The sequence below is a fragment of the Mastacembelus armatus genome, chromosome 6 (assembly GCF_900324485.2).
Source record: "Mastacembelus armatus chromosome 6, fMasArm1.2, whole genome shotgun sequence".
NCBI lineage: Eukaryota > Metazoa > Chordata > Actinopteri > Synbranchiformes > Mastacembelidae > Mastacembelus > Mastacembelus armatus.
Genome location: NC_046638.1, coordinates 19755561 through 19767149, shown reverse-complemented (window position 1 = coordinate 19767149; position 11589 = coordinate 19755561).

Sequence of the window (11589 nt, the reverse complement as noted above, 5' to 3'; positions counted from 1 at the left end):
GACTTTTTCTCAACAATGATGGAGAAAAAATATTAAAATGTTAATTATAAGTAGCAGTACTGCTATTGTTTATTAAACTCCATGTCAAGTAAAGGTCTTGGACTAAAATATCTTAGCAAAATGTATTTACATTAAAGTATTTATCATGCAGAATATTTACCTTTGTGTTACTATCATACTTTTATTTTTTGTCAGTAGCGATTTTTATTGTAGGTAATCGGTGTGGAGCTAACAATTTTTATTTAGAGGTTGGTAGTTTAGTCTATGGCAATGCATCATATTTGATTATGGTCTAATACATGTGTGGCTTGAAATGGCCTGAGCTGTTTTTAGCCTTTGTTGCAAGAAAATGACACCTCAGAGATGTATTGTGAAAGAGCTGCCCTGCAACAACATTAGTACCATTAAAACAAGATTTTAACACTTACGATCATCTGTAACTTGCAGTGGGAATTTCAGAATACAGTTAGAAAAGTGTTTCATGATTTTGTAAACACAGTTTCTCACTGTTAGATTTGGAGACATTGTGTGTGAGTGAGCCTCAGCCGGGGGTTTTCATCACTAATTATCTGAGGAAAGATGCTGCATATACACTCTGCAATCATGAAGGCATTAGTTACATAAACAAGAGTATTTCCATTAACATGTCTGTGACAAGAGTGATTGAATACCAGACTGTTCGAGCTAGCTATGTTTGATTGTGGTAATGGGTGGTGTAGTTAGCTATGTCTAGACTGGTTGTGCACCATACAGGCATAGAGGATACACACATACTGTATGTAGACTGCACAGACACACACACACACACACACACACACACATAGACACGTAGACTAGAGGCATAAAGTACAAAAGCATGTGATGTTCAGAGAGGAGGTGACATCAGAGTATGCAAAAAAGACTTTGCCGCAGGCCAGAGATTTTTAATGATGAATCCATTCATTATAGAATAAGGTCATTATGCTTTTGTTGTCATGAAATGTACACATTCATCATCAGTCCACCCAGGACCAAGTCCATTGTCCCTCTTCTCAGGATGACCTTGGATAGAAAATTTATAAAGTGAAAAAATAACAAACACACACAAATACAAACACACAAATGCACAGACTTGCATACTAGTGCACACAAAGACAACAAACATACACACTATGAAATATTTTTCTAAACCACATTTATTTCATCCCATCATTTGTAAAGAGGAAGAGAAAACGTTACAGATTTATGCTTTTTTGTGTGTGTTGTTCAGCTGTTTCATATCCTTACCAGAGACTAAACCAGATATATGAGCCTGTAATGAAACATTTTATGCTAATTGTATTTGTTTATGAGCAAATTAATGGCAGCCGTGCAAAACGGATGATGATGTGAGCACATACACAACATGATAGGATTCCTGAGGAATTCATTAGCTGTTTGCAGGTAATTAGAGGAAATAATTAAGGTGATTAGAGTGGATCACATGCTCACACACAAATACACGTTTACACACACACACTGGTACTGTACACATCAAAAGATCTCCCCTATCACACTCTGGTTTTCTGCAACTCTTTGTGGAAAGTGCTGACAGTGCTGTCTAGAATAACCCCATCAATGAATACAGAGAGATTTTGATCCCTCTTTCTACTCTCATCTTCTCAGTCCTCATAGGTCTCCTGTTCACAGGGTCCCCCTCCAGTCACAAATCCCTCATACCAAGCCCGGCCACAATCTGACACATGCAGAGGTGGCAAAGTGGTGCACCAAAATGCAATCGAGTGGAGAGCTCAGACAACACAATGCAGAACTGATAAATCAACAAGCTCTGGCTTCTCGATATAGACAGCACAGCATGACAAACAATAGCCAAGCAGTAATATACATTCAAAGACATCACACGCACAAAAATATGCATCTATATAAAAACATAAATGCAGCACCCAGCTCATACACCATCAAATGTGCATGTGTGTAGCAGAAGCAGTAACATGGAGGGTAAAACCCGCTGATTATCTGAGTGTAATAAGCAAGCAGCCTCTTCTCCAGTGTAATTGGTCTGCAGTGGATCTGCAGCCGAAGCTCGTTAGTGTCACAGCAGAAATAATCACGCAGTAAAAACCCCTCCTGTGACTGATCACCATATATCATACACATACACACTTACAGATGCATGAATGCTTTTCTCTCTCTCTACAGTATCTGTCTCTGTGTCTCTCTCACACACACACACACACGCGCACACACTCACACCAAGTGCTTGATAGGTGGAGCTTTAGTGTTATAATGCAGATTTGTACATTAATGCAGGATCTAGAGAGGGAGTGTAATAGGTTGTCATGTGAATTAGAGGCAGTTTTGATTTATTTGGATAAATCTTTGCTTCTGTTTATGTGTTCAAAATTTGCTTAAAATGTCTGCTTTGCTTCTGTCTTCTCAAACCCAAAACAGAGCAGCAGTGCCTGTGCAAATGCAATTTTAAGTTTCATCTTTTCCATCTGAAATATACTGTTCTCTCAAAATGACACAATCAAATATCTTCTGTCATTCAAATCATTCAAGTTCAAGAATATGAGATTTTGTTGATGTATGACTTGATACTGCCAGGTTTTCTACCAAAACAAAGATTTATTTCTCTGACTTTTCTCTCTTTTTTTAAACTTCTCTTTCATATTCTTATGCTCCATGAAAAAAAAAGCTTTTGGGTGGTTTTGTTTATGAATATCATTTATAACTGTAGGGATGAAATCTGATATATAAGCAAGTCACTGCTGGATGGATTTTTGAGAAATTCATCCCAATAAGATGAGGTAAATTATTTATTTTCTTTGTTTTCAAATGTACCGTCTTATGTGTTTATGAAAGGTAATATGCTTTATGTGGTTTGACTGCTGCAGAAAAACCTGTGTATGCTGTATCTGCATGTTGTTTCAGATATGGGAACAATAAGAAAAACCTTCTCTGTATCCAGCCTTGGAAACAATCACAGAAAATATCACCAAAGCACTGATGTGCCTTAGAGAGAAGCAGTTCTACATGACTGCTCCTATGAGGAGAAATACTGAGTAGATGGCTTTGGAGCTATTACAGTTAAAAGAGTGTGGACTGGTTCATTGTTTAAGATGAAGGTGAAAGGCACTGCTTATGTGAGTGTGTGTGTGTGTGTGTGTGTGTGTGTGTGTGGGTGGTGACTGATGATCCTGATTCAGAAAGGGGACCTACACAGCGACTGAAACAGAATCAAACTCTGACACCCAGGTATACACCACCTGCACCAGAAGTCATTTAAATGTCCTCCTGGGCCATCGTAACATCAGGAAAATTCAATCACCCTGTCTGCTGTTGGATGGGGGACAACGTTCTGTGAGATTACTTGCATAGAAACTTAATAGCTAAGAGCATTAAATGCTGGTTGTTGCTAGCACTGCTGCCAATAGTGAATAAATGATTTTGGCAGTGTATACAGACAGGGAAATCAATACCAGAGGGTTTTCTGTGGTGTTGGGCTTCTGTATTCATGTAAACATGGGAAGTGGTTTTCTTCACACCTCAGAGTGAGATTGCCTCTTACCACTGGAGGCCTGCCCAGGTGCAGAGGAAGATGCAGCTCTTAGCTTGTGCCTGCCACTGGCAAGAGGATAATATCGGAACATCATCCATTCCAATATGACGTATGCTAACATCAGGCAATGTTTTTTTCTGACTGCCCACGCCACATGTCATTGCAGGAAAAATGTCTGCTTTGATAAGTAACTGCTCAAGCAGAATAACTGTTGTGCATTTGGTGACATCTGCCTAGAAGTCTTGAAATTTTATGATCAGTGATAAGATGAAGCTATATTTCATGAAGTGTCTAAAGTGTGCTTAGTCCAAGCTGCTTGCTCCTTTGCTCTTTTGCTGTCCTGTTGTGACCCTGTTCTCTATATCTGCATCTGGACTTCAGCTTGTGCACAAATCAAGGGACGGCGACGATTGGCTGAGGAGGTAGAGGAGGAGGAGGAGGGGGCGGTGCTGGTGCGAGGGGGCTACTGCTCAGCCATAGTGACCGGGTGAAAAGGCAGTGCAGATGTAATTTGTCCTCAATGGCTGTTTGGGAAGAGTAATTGTGGTGACATTGGCGGGTCGATAGTATGGATTTTTTGTTTGGAGTGCCCTGTGTGTGTGGTGCTAAGGGGAGGCCAGGAAATATAACACTGCTGCTCAAATACAATAAAAATGGATCGAGGGTGTGGTGGTTGTTTGCAGAGCTGGTAGCCATCGTTTGGCTGTGGATGTCATACTGTAGCTGCTGTGGTTATCAAATACACCCCGCCGTTCTGCCCTATTAACACCAAATGTTCAAGGCTTCAAACAGGTCTTTCAAACAGGTTTAAACACGGGAACAAGACCATTATTTAGGAGGTGTTTCACTGGAGCTAAAATGTGTTCAAATAAACTGTACGAGAGTGGGCATGTGCTAAAATGAATACTGATTTGTTAAGCTCTTTTTAAGGGAACCATGATATATTGATAAAGATGCACAGCACCCAAAGCAGTCTGTAGACAAAAGATGCAGCATGTCCCTAATGTACAGGGTTGGTTGGACTGACCCTTATCCAAGTGATTGTACAGTGGGTTAAAGAAGAAGCCTTAGGGGGAAGCCAGTGTCTGCCTGCTCTGGTTTTCCAGTCAGCTCTAACGTGATCAGGCAATGGTGTGTGAGCACGATGTGTTTTGTCCACCCTACGGAATGTAATGAGGGAGAAGAAAAGGGGTTATGACACTATGGAAAGGCATGCACTGTCTGTCAGGCATTAAAGGCAACATGTATACAACTGTCAGCAGGTGCTCTGCATTTGGAAACGCTCACAGAAACATGCATGCAGGTAAAAATGACATCATCCATTTTTAACTTTTAAAATTAATTTTCATTTAACCAGGTAAGAAATGTAAAAACGTGCTAACTCACATAACAATCTGTGATAGTGGCTACAGTTCTGCAGGGTGGTTTTGTGAGTGATCTGACTGATGTATCATCTAAAATGATTGTACCACCTTGTTGCCACCTCTATGCCCTTTATTCATCTTGAGGTGTCAGGCCCACATATGCATTAATCCTGGAATCAGCACTAAACCACATTGATAATGAACAGTGGCTGTGGATGCCAGGGCTACCTCATCGACACTGCTAGGCCAGCCTTTCTGTGTCATCCCTGTCATCTCACATCAGATCCTGTTTCACTCCAAAGCAGTGCTCTTTGGGTAAAACCATTAACAGAGTCAACAGACACATACAGGACCACATTTTGACACTCAGCCGCCACCCTGACGTAACCAAGCACGACATTTGACGTGGGGAAAAGGTCACACAGCTCGTCAAAGAGACAGGGGTGCCTCAGATGGAGGATGCGAGCACTCAAAATTGGACGCCTCCCGACGGTGATGATGGACACATGGCTGAAGCATGGCCTTCTGGGAGCGGTGGGAGGAGTGGATGTCCTGCCGGGAACTGTCCCTTCCGGTTCCTCCAGGCTGCTGACGAGTGGTATCCTCACTGATCTCACATGATGAGGCTCACGCTAACTAGGCAAATCAAATGTGGACAGTTTTACATGTAATCAGGGCAGGCATGACTGTTGGTGATGCTTGCAGAAGTTTAGCATATTTTTACGTGGATGTTAGTGAAAAACAAAAACAAAAACAGGGTTAGTGACCCTTTCTCCTGATCCTCAGGACAATTTATGTTTTTTATGTAAATTGTAAAATTACATTTAAACAATAAAATCCTGTATACACTGGAGAGGTTCATGCTGAATCTATGACATTCCACTGACACACAACATTTTAGCAGTTTAGCTATTGAAAAATTAATGAATGTTCTTCTGTTTATGTTTCGTGTATTGTTTTTAATGTCATGTCATGTCATGTTTTTATCTTGCCTTGCTCTTGATGATGACTCTAGTGTCTATTATGGGATATTTTATGTCTGTGTTAGTATTTTTAGTTGAGCACAATACAATTCTCATACCTGTAAGTTACATTCAGCAGTCAGTTAACTTATACAAATAACATTTGCTCTGTCCAAAGGTAATGAAATCTACTGTATCTACCTCTATTTCTACAGCACAATAATTAACATATTATGTCTTCTTAACTTGGTCTGTGCACAGAATGAAAGGTAAAAGCATGACATTGCAATCTTAGAGCCAATTTTTTTGCCTCGCAGCACAGCCAATGTAGCTGTTTCCCCCTGTTTTCAGTTTTTGTGCTAAACCATCTCTATTATTAGTTCTTCATACTGTAACTTCTTCCAGGTCAAGGCTGTCTACACAGAACACTGAAATATTTCACTGCCAAGTTTCATGGCTGAAACTGGCTCTGCACATCAGAGCCATTCAGGAGGCAACTTTAATGGTAGTGTTTGCATTGCATAGTGGATTCATCTGTTTTGTAATTTACACATGTAACAGTAGGTTCACAAAGTGTGATAAGAGCAGAGATTGGCTGTAGAGAGCCTGTAAGGCAGGGAGTGAAAGAGGGAGAGGCTAACAGAGAGAGTGAGAGTCCCTGAGGCCCCATTAGAGGCAGTTCTGAGGGCCTGTGACATCTGACTGGATCAGTGTTCCTCAGTCAGAGTCTCTCCTCTTATCCACTCCTCTACTGGAGTCAATAAACACATCACCTACGCACAAACACATACACAGTAACTGAGCCTCTAGGGTGAACACCAGATTAAGTTCATTTAGAGGGTTTGATTCTTTCTCCTTGAAGGTACACAGCTTACTGAGGACTTAATGAGAATGTCAGTGCTGTTGCATATATGTGCTGCACTTGGAATTGGACATTTTAAAGCCATAGTCATTTAGAAAATTGCTCTAATTTCTTAACTATGACTACAAATTTTTGTGTGCCGCACAGGATGTAAATGTTTGTAGTCATCAAAAACTTTTTGATGCGCAAAGAAGTGACCGATAGCAAAGACACACAGCTAAGTTGACAGAGAAACCAACTGATGAGCCGTAAACACTTTTCTCTCCACACTGACGGGTGCGGTGGCACCAAGCAGGGTGAAACTTTGAAAGTCAAGCGGTCCTTTATCCATCCCTGCTCTGACCTTTCTGCTAGGCTGCCCTGTATTCACTGGCTGTCAGTGTGAGTTTGTCAGGAGCCATCCGTCTCTGTCCACCTCCACCTCCCTCCCCAAATCCCTGCCGACCCATTAGCCGATAGGATCCGGGGGAGCAGTAGCATGGCCGGTCTATGGGGGCCTCTCTTCCCTCCCTCCTGATCCTCAGCCCTGGTATCCGCATAGCATACAGCTCATCCAGGTACCCCAGAGGGGCAGAGCTAGCTGGCTATATATATATACAGCATATAGCAAAAGCATCAGCACAGCACTACTGTCTGACGTGTGGCCCATGGGAGCTGCAGAAAAGCTGATAGCTGCAGAGTCAGAGGGAGAGCTGGTGGCATCACTGCAGGGGCAATGCTGCTGCTCCACAATGATCTGTAATGTCTCAACTCTAACAGTCTGCATGTTTATGGACCAGGAGCCAGATGCTGCATAAATTCAAACTTAAGTCTTATTGTAAAATGTTAAAGTTTTAACTAAAGGGCAGTTTACACATCACATACTTACCATAAGATACAAAATATTTACACACAATAAGTGCTAGGTCTACTGTTGCTAACTGAGCTACATGACAAAGCTAATGCTAATATAACCTGCTTGATAATTAAACTGGCAAAATTTGAAATTACATCAAACAAAGTTAAACAATATTAATACAAATGTTACAAAACCCTATAAAAATAATGTAGTTAGCTTAGCATTAGCATATTTATTCATTTTAAGCTGCATAATTACACTGAAACTCATATTTCCCCAAGAATAAAACCAGGTTATAAAAAATGTGTAATGGAGTACTTTTAAGACAAATAAAGGGCTATACACTGTCATTTTTTACCTTTATGTTACAGGTGGTGACGAACAATTATTTCCTGTTTACAGAGAAAATCTCATGTGATTGGACAGAGGGGACAGAGCTGCAGACATTTCCTGCCAACCAATTAACACATTCATTTCAAATTCAGTTTTATTCAAAGTGCATTTTAATAAACAAGGTCTCAACACACTGTACAGACATAATATGGAAAAAGACAACAGGGAATGATACATAAAACAACAAGCAATAATAAACAACAGAGGGCAAGATAAAAACATAAAAGCTTGACAAGTTAATGACAGATCAGCAGTTAAAAAAACACATTACTAGTCCTCACTTGCTACCCCATAAATCAAAGATAAATCATTAAAGATTTTGCACTCAGATTTATCCATGAATTTATAAAATCAGCTGTAACCCAATAGAACAGATGATTTTCTTATTTATGATTGCATTTTATTTGAGAGGTTAATTTTTCACACCACAGTTTGACATTAAAGTCTGTGTTGATCTCAAAAATAGTGAGGAAGTGGCAAATTCAAGACAGGACTTGAGGGGATGATGGAAAGGGGGTGTGAAGTAGAAAAAGAAAACAGGAGTTTGGGAAAAGTGATGCAATTGTGAGCGATGGAAGGACAGACTGATAGCTAGAGCAATGGAGGAGGAGTAGGAAGGAGGAGGGAGGAGAAATAGACAGTGAGAGAAGGAGGGAGTAGGCAGTAACCTGTGATTAATGGATGAGTGGTAGTGGGGAGGTTGAGGGAGACTGGGAGAGAGCAGAGTGACAGTAATAAAGTGAACCTGCCTCCCATTCATCTCCCTCAACACATCTCCCGTCTGACTGGTAGGGCTTTACACACTCTGACTAATGCCACGCTCCGCATGCGGGCACAGACTGGAGTGCCACACACCGCTTTTGGCTGCTATATGCCACCACATAAATGAACACACACCTTCTCATGGCCTCGTGTTGTCGGCTCCAAGCCTGTTCAGAGCTCAATCATTCATCAGCAGTGATAGCTGTCTGAGAGATCAACACTACCTCATTGCTTTTTATGGCTTCTAAATCATAGTGTGTATCAGACTCATCTGGCGTAAAACAATTGCTATTGTCGCTTTAACAACAGGTCAGATGTGGCAGTTGTGTTCGCTGTGGGACATAGCCTATGCACATGACCTTTTCCAAATGCAGTGTGACCCTTTTGTATCCGAGTCATACAGTACCACAATGCGATGATTTGCTGGTATTCTGGTACATATTGACTTCCTTTTCAAGGATGAGTCTGTTAAGCTGTGGGCTAAGGTAAATAGTGGTGTTTAGTGACCTTCCCTCTGGCTGTCATAATGAGATGCATATCCCAAATGTAGTCTCATTAACCTGTCCTGAGCTGTTTCAGGTCACGTGTTTTACACTGATTCTGCAATGGAGAAATGTAACCCCTCTATAATAGGGTTATGTTGGGGTTGTTACCTCTGCTCATAACACAGTGCCTTTGCTCAGACTTTCTGTAATTATAATAAATTAAACACGGCTCACAGTGGAGGAGATGAACCTAAATATTCACCCTTCTGGGACTGTGTGTTGCATTTAAAGTGAACCTTCCCTGACCTTGCTAGTAAGCCAAGAGCCTCAACCACATCCCCCAAGCCTCCCTCCCTGCCCAAATGAATATATTATTAGAGTCACCCCTGCATATATGCAGGTGAATATAATGTTGAAATAACTTGTAGATGAGTGATCATTCATCTTTCAGTCAACTTTCCCTGCACATCAGTAAATCACAGTGTTTGAAACCCTCCAGCAAAAATAAAATGTATTACTAAATTGGCTTAAATTACTTTGGCACTGACTTGATAAAGGACCCTCTATGTTATTTCAATCATTAGTGGTTTTAATTGCTCCAAGGTATAATGAACACATTACTAATTGATAAGGAAACCAGTAACAGTAAAAATCCCCCTACAATAGGCCCCACCTGCTCGGGGTAAATCTGTCTTCATATCAGCCACATGACTTTTGCCCGGGCAGACAATAGATTAAACAATGAATGAATGATTTATTAGCTGTCGTTGTCATGCTATTTAGATGGATGGGTGTACACGCGGCATGACCTCACTTCCTTGTTCTCTGCCTTGTATTCGAGGGTATGAAGAGAGGAGGGGGGTAGGCGAGGAGATGTTGGCAGCGCGGGGCGGGTCAGGCACACCACTGGCCACTGACAGGACCCAGCCACTTGATCAATGATCCCTGGATTCGATATTGTGCCGAGGTGTGAGGCAGCTGCGTCTAAACTTCAAATACATAGAGGGACAAAAGTGTGTGTCTGTAAACTGTATCTCTATGTGTGTGTGTGTGTGTGTGTGTGTGTGTGTGTGCTTGTGAGATGGAGTGCAAAGCCAGAAAAGTAACTACCTTTACTCTCTCCAACCTTACCTCCCCTCTCTTCCTCTTTCTCCCTCTCTCAAATGGGTTATTCTGGCGATGGCCCTGACAGGCCATGGTTTGGATTTTGATTTATGTTCCTGTGAAGCTCAAATCAAAGATTCCATCTACTGCTGCTTTATGGCAGCTGGGATGATGAATGGTGCAGTCTCTCGGTCAAACCAAGCCTCTGTGTCTTTGCCCCACATTTTAATTGCTAAAGTAGCCAGTCATCGCTCAGCCCTCCTACCCTCTCTCTGCCTCACAACCTCATCCTTTCTCTGCCTTTCAGCCCATTGTCTCTCACCTTCTCTCTTATTCACACTCAATAATGTACCTTTATCTCCCCAAAATGTCTGAACGACATAACTTTCCATAATAAAACTTCAAATTGGCACCTAAAGAGTAGCCATGTGAAAAAACTGTAATCACGCCCAGCTTATCCAAGTATTAACCGCTGGAGTCTAACAGATATCCCTTAATATTTAGAAACAGTATCTGTCTTTTCATTTCAGCTACATTATTTTACACCTCTAGCGTTAGTACATGATATACAGCAAACAAGTCTGATGAGGGAGAAAATTCATTTCTGCATCAACATAAAAAGCCACTTTATTTGGAGGAAGAATGCGTAGATGTCAAGCTCTGATAGAGTTTATGTTTTCTCACAATTTTTCAAAAGTAAACACATTCTGCGGTACATGACATTACTAAGTAGGTTAAGTATAGCTCCGGGCCATCATCCATCAGTACAGAATGAAGCGAGCATATTCTGCTCGATGAGAGGTGAAAGTTTTCCACTGTGCCACGATGACATTTAATTTTTCACATCTCCTGCGTGTTCCTGGGATGAATTTTGGCAGACCTGGTGCAATTTAGCTGCTTGGCAGTTTGAAATTGGGCGATGAATCACAACGTGGATTCAATGGGAGCCAGTCAGTGTACAATATTTTCTCTGTGTCAGAATGGAAAAGAGAGAGAGAGACAGAACGAGAGAGAGAGAGAAAGAGGGAGCTGCTGAGTTCTGCTGTGTTCTCCAATCATCTTCCACTCACACCGCCTATCATCCCTTCCTCCCCCCTTCAAAAAACAAAGTGCCGGAGTCGACCATTATAAGAGGAGCTGTGTGTGGCTGCAGATGTCTAGCAATGGCGGAGGTCTTTAAGGTCTGCAGTTGGATATTTTGACAAAGAGCAGTGAAGAAAGAAATCAATAAAGTCAGGACTTTGCCAGTCACTGAGCAGAGCAGCGGAGAATGCAAAG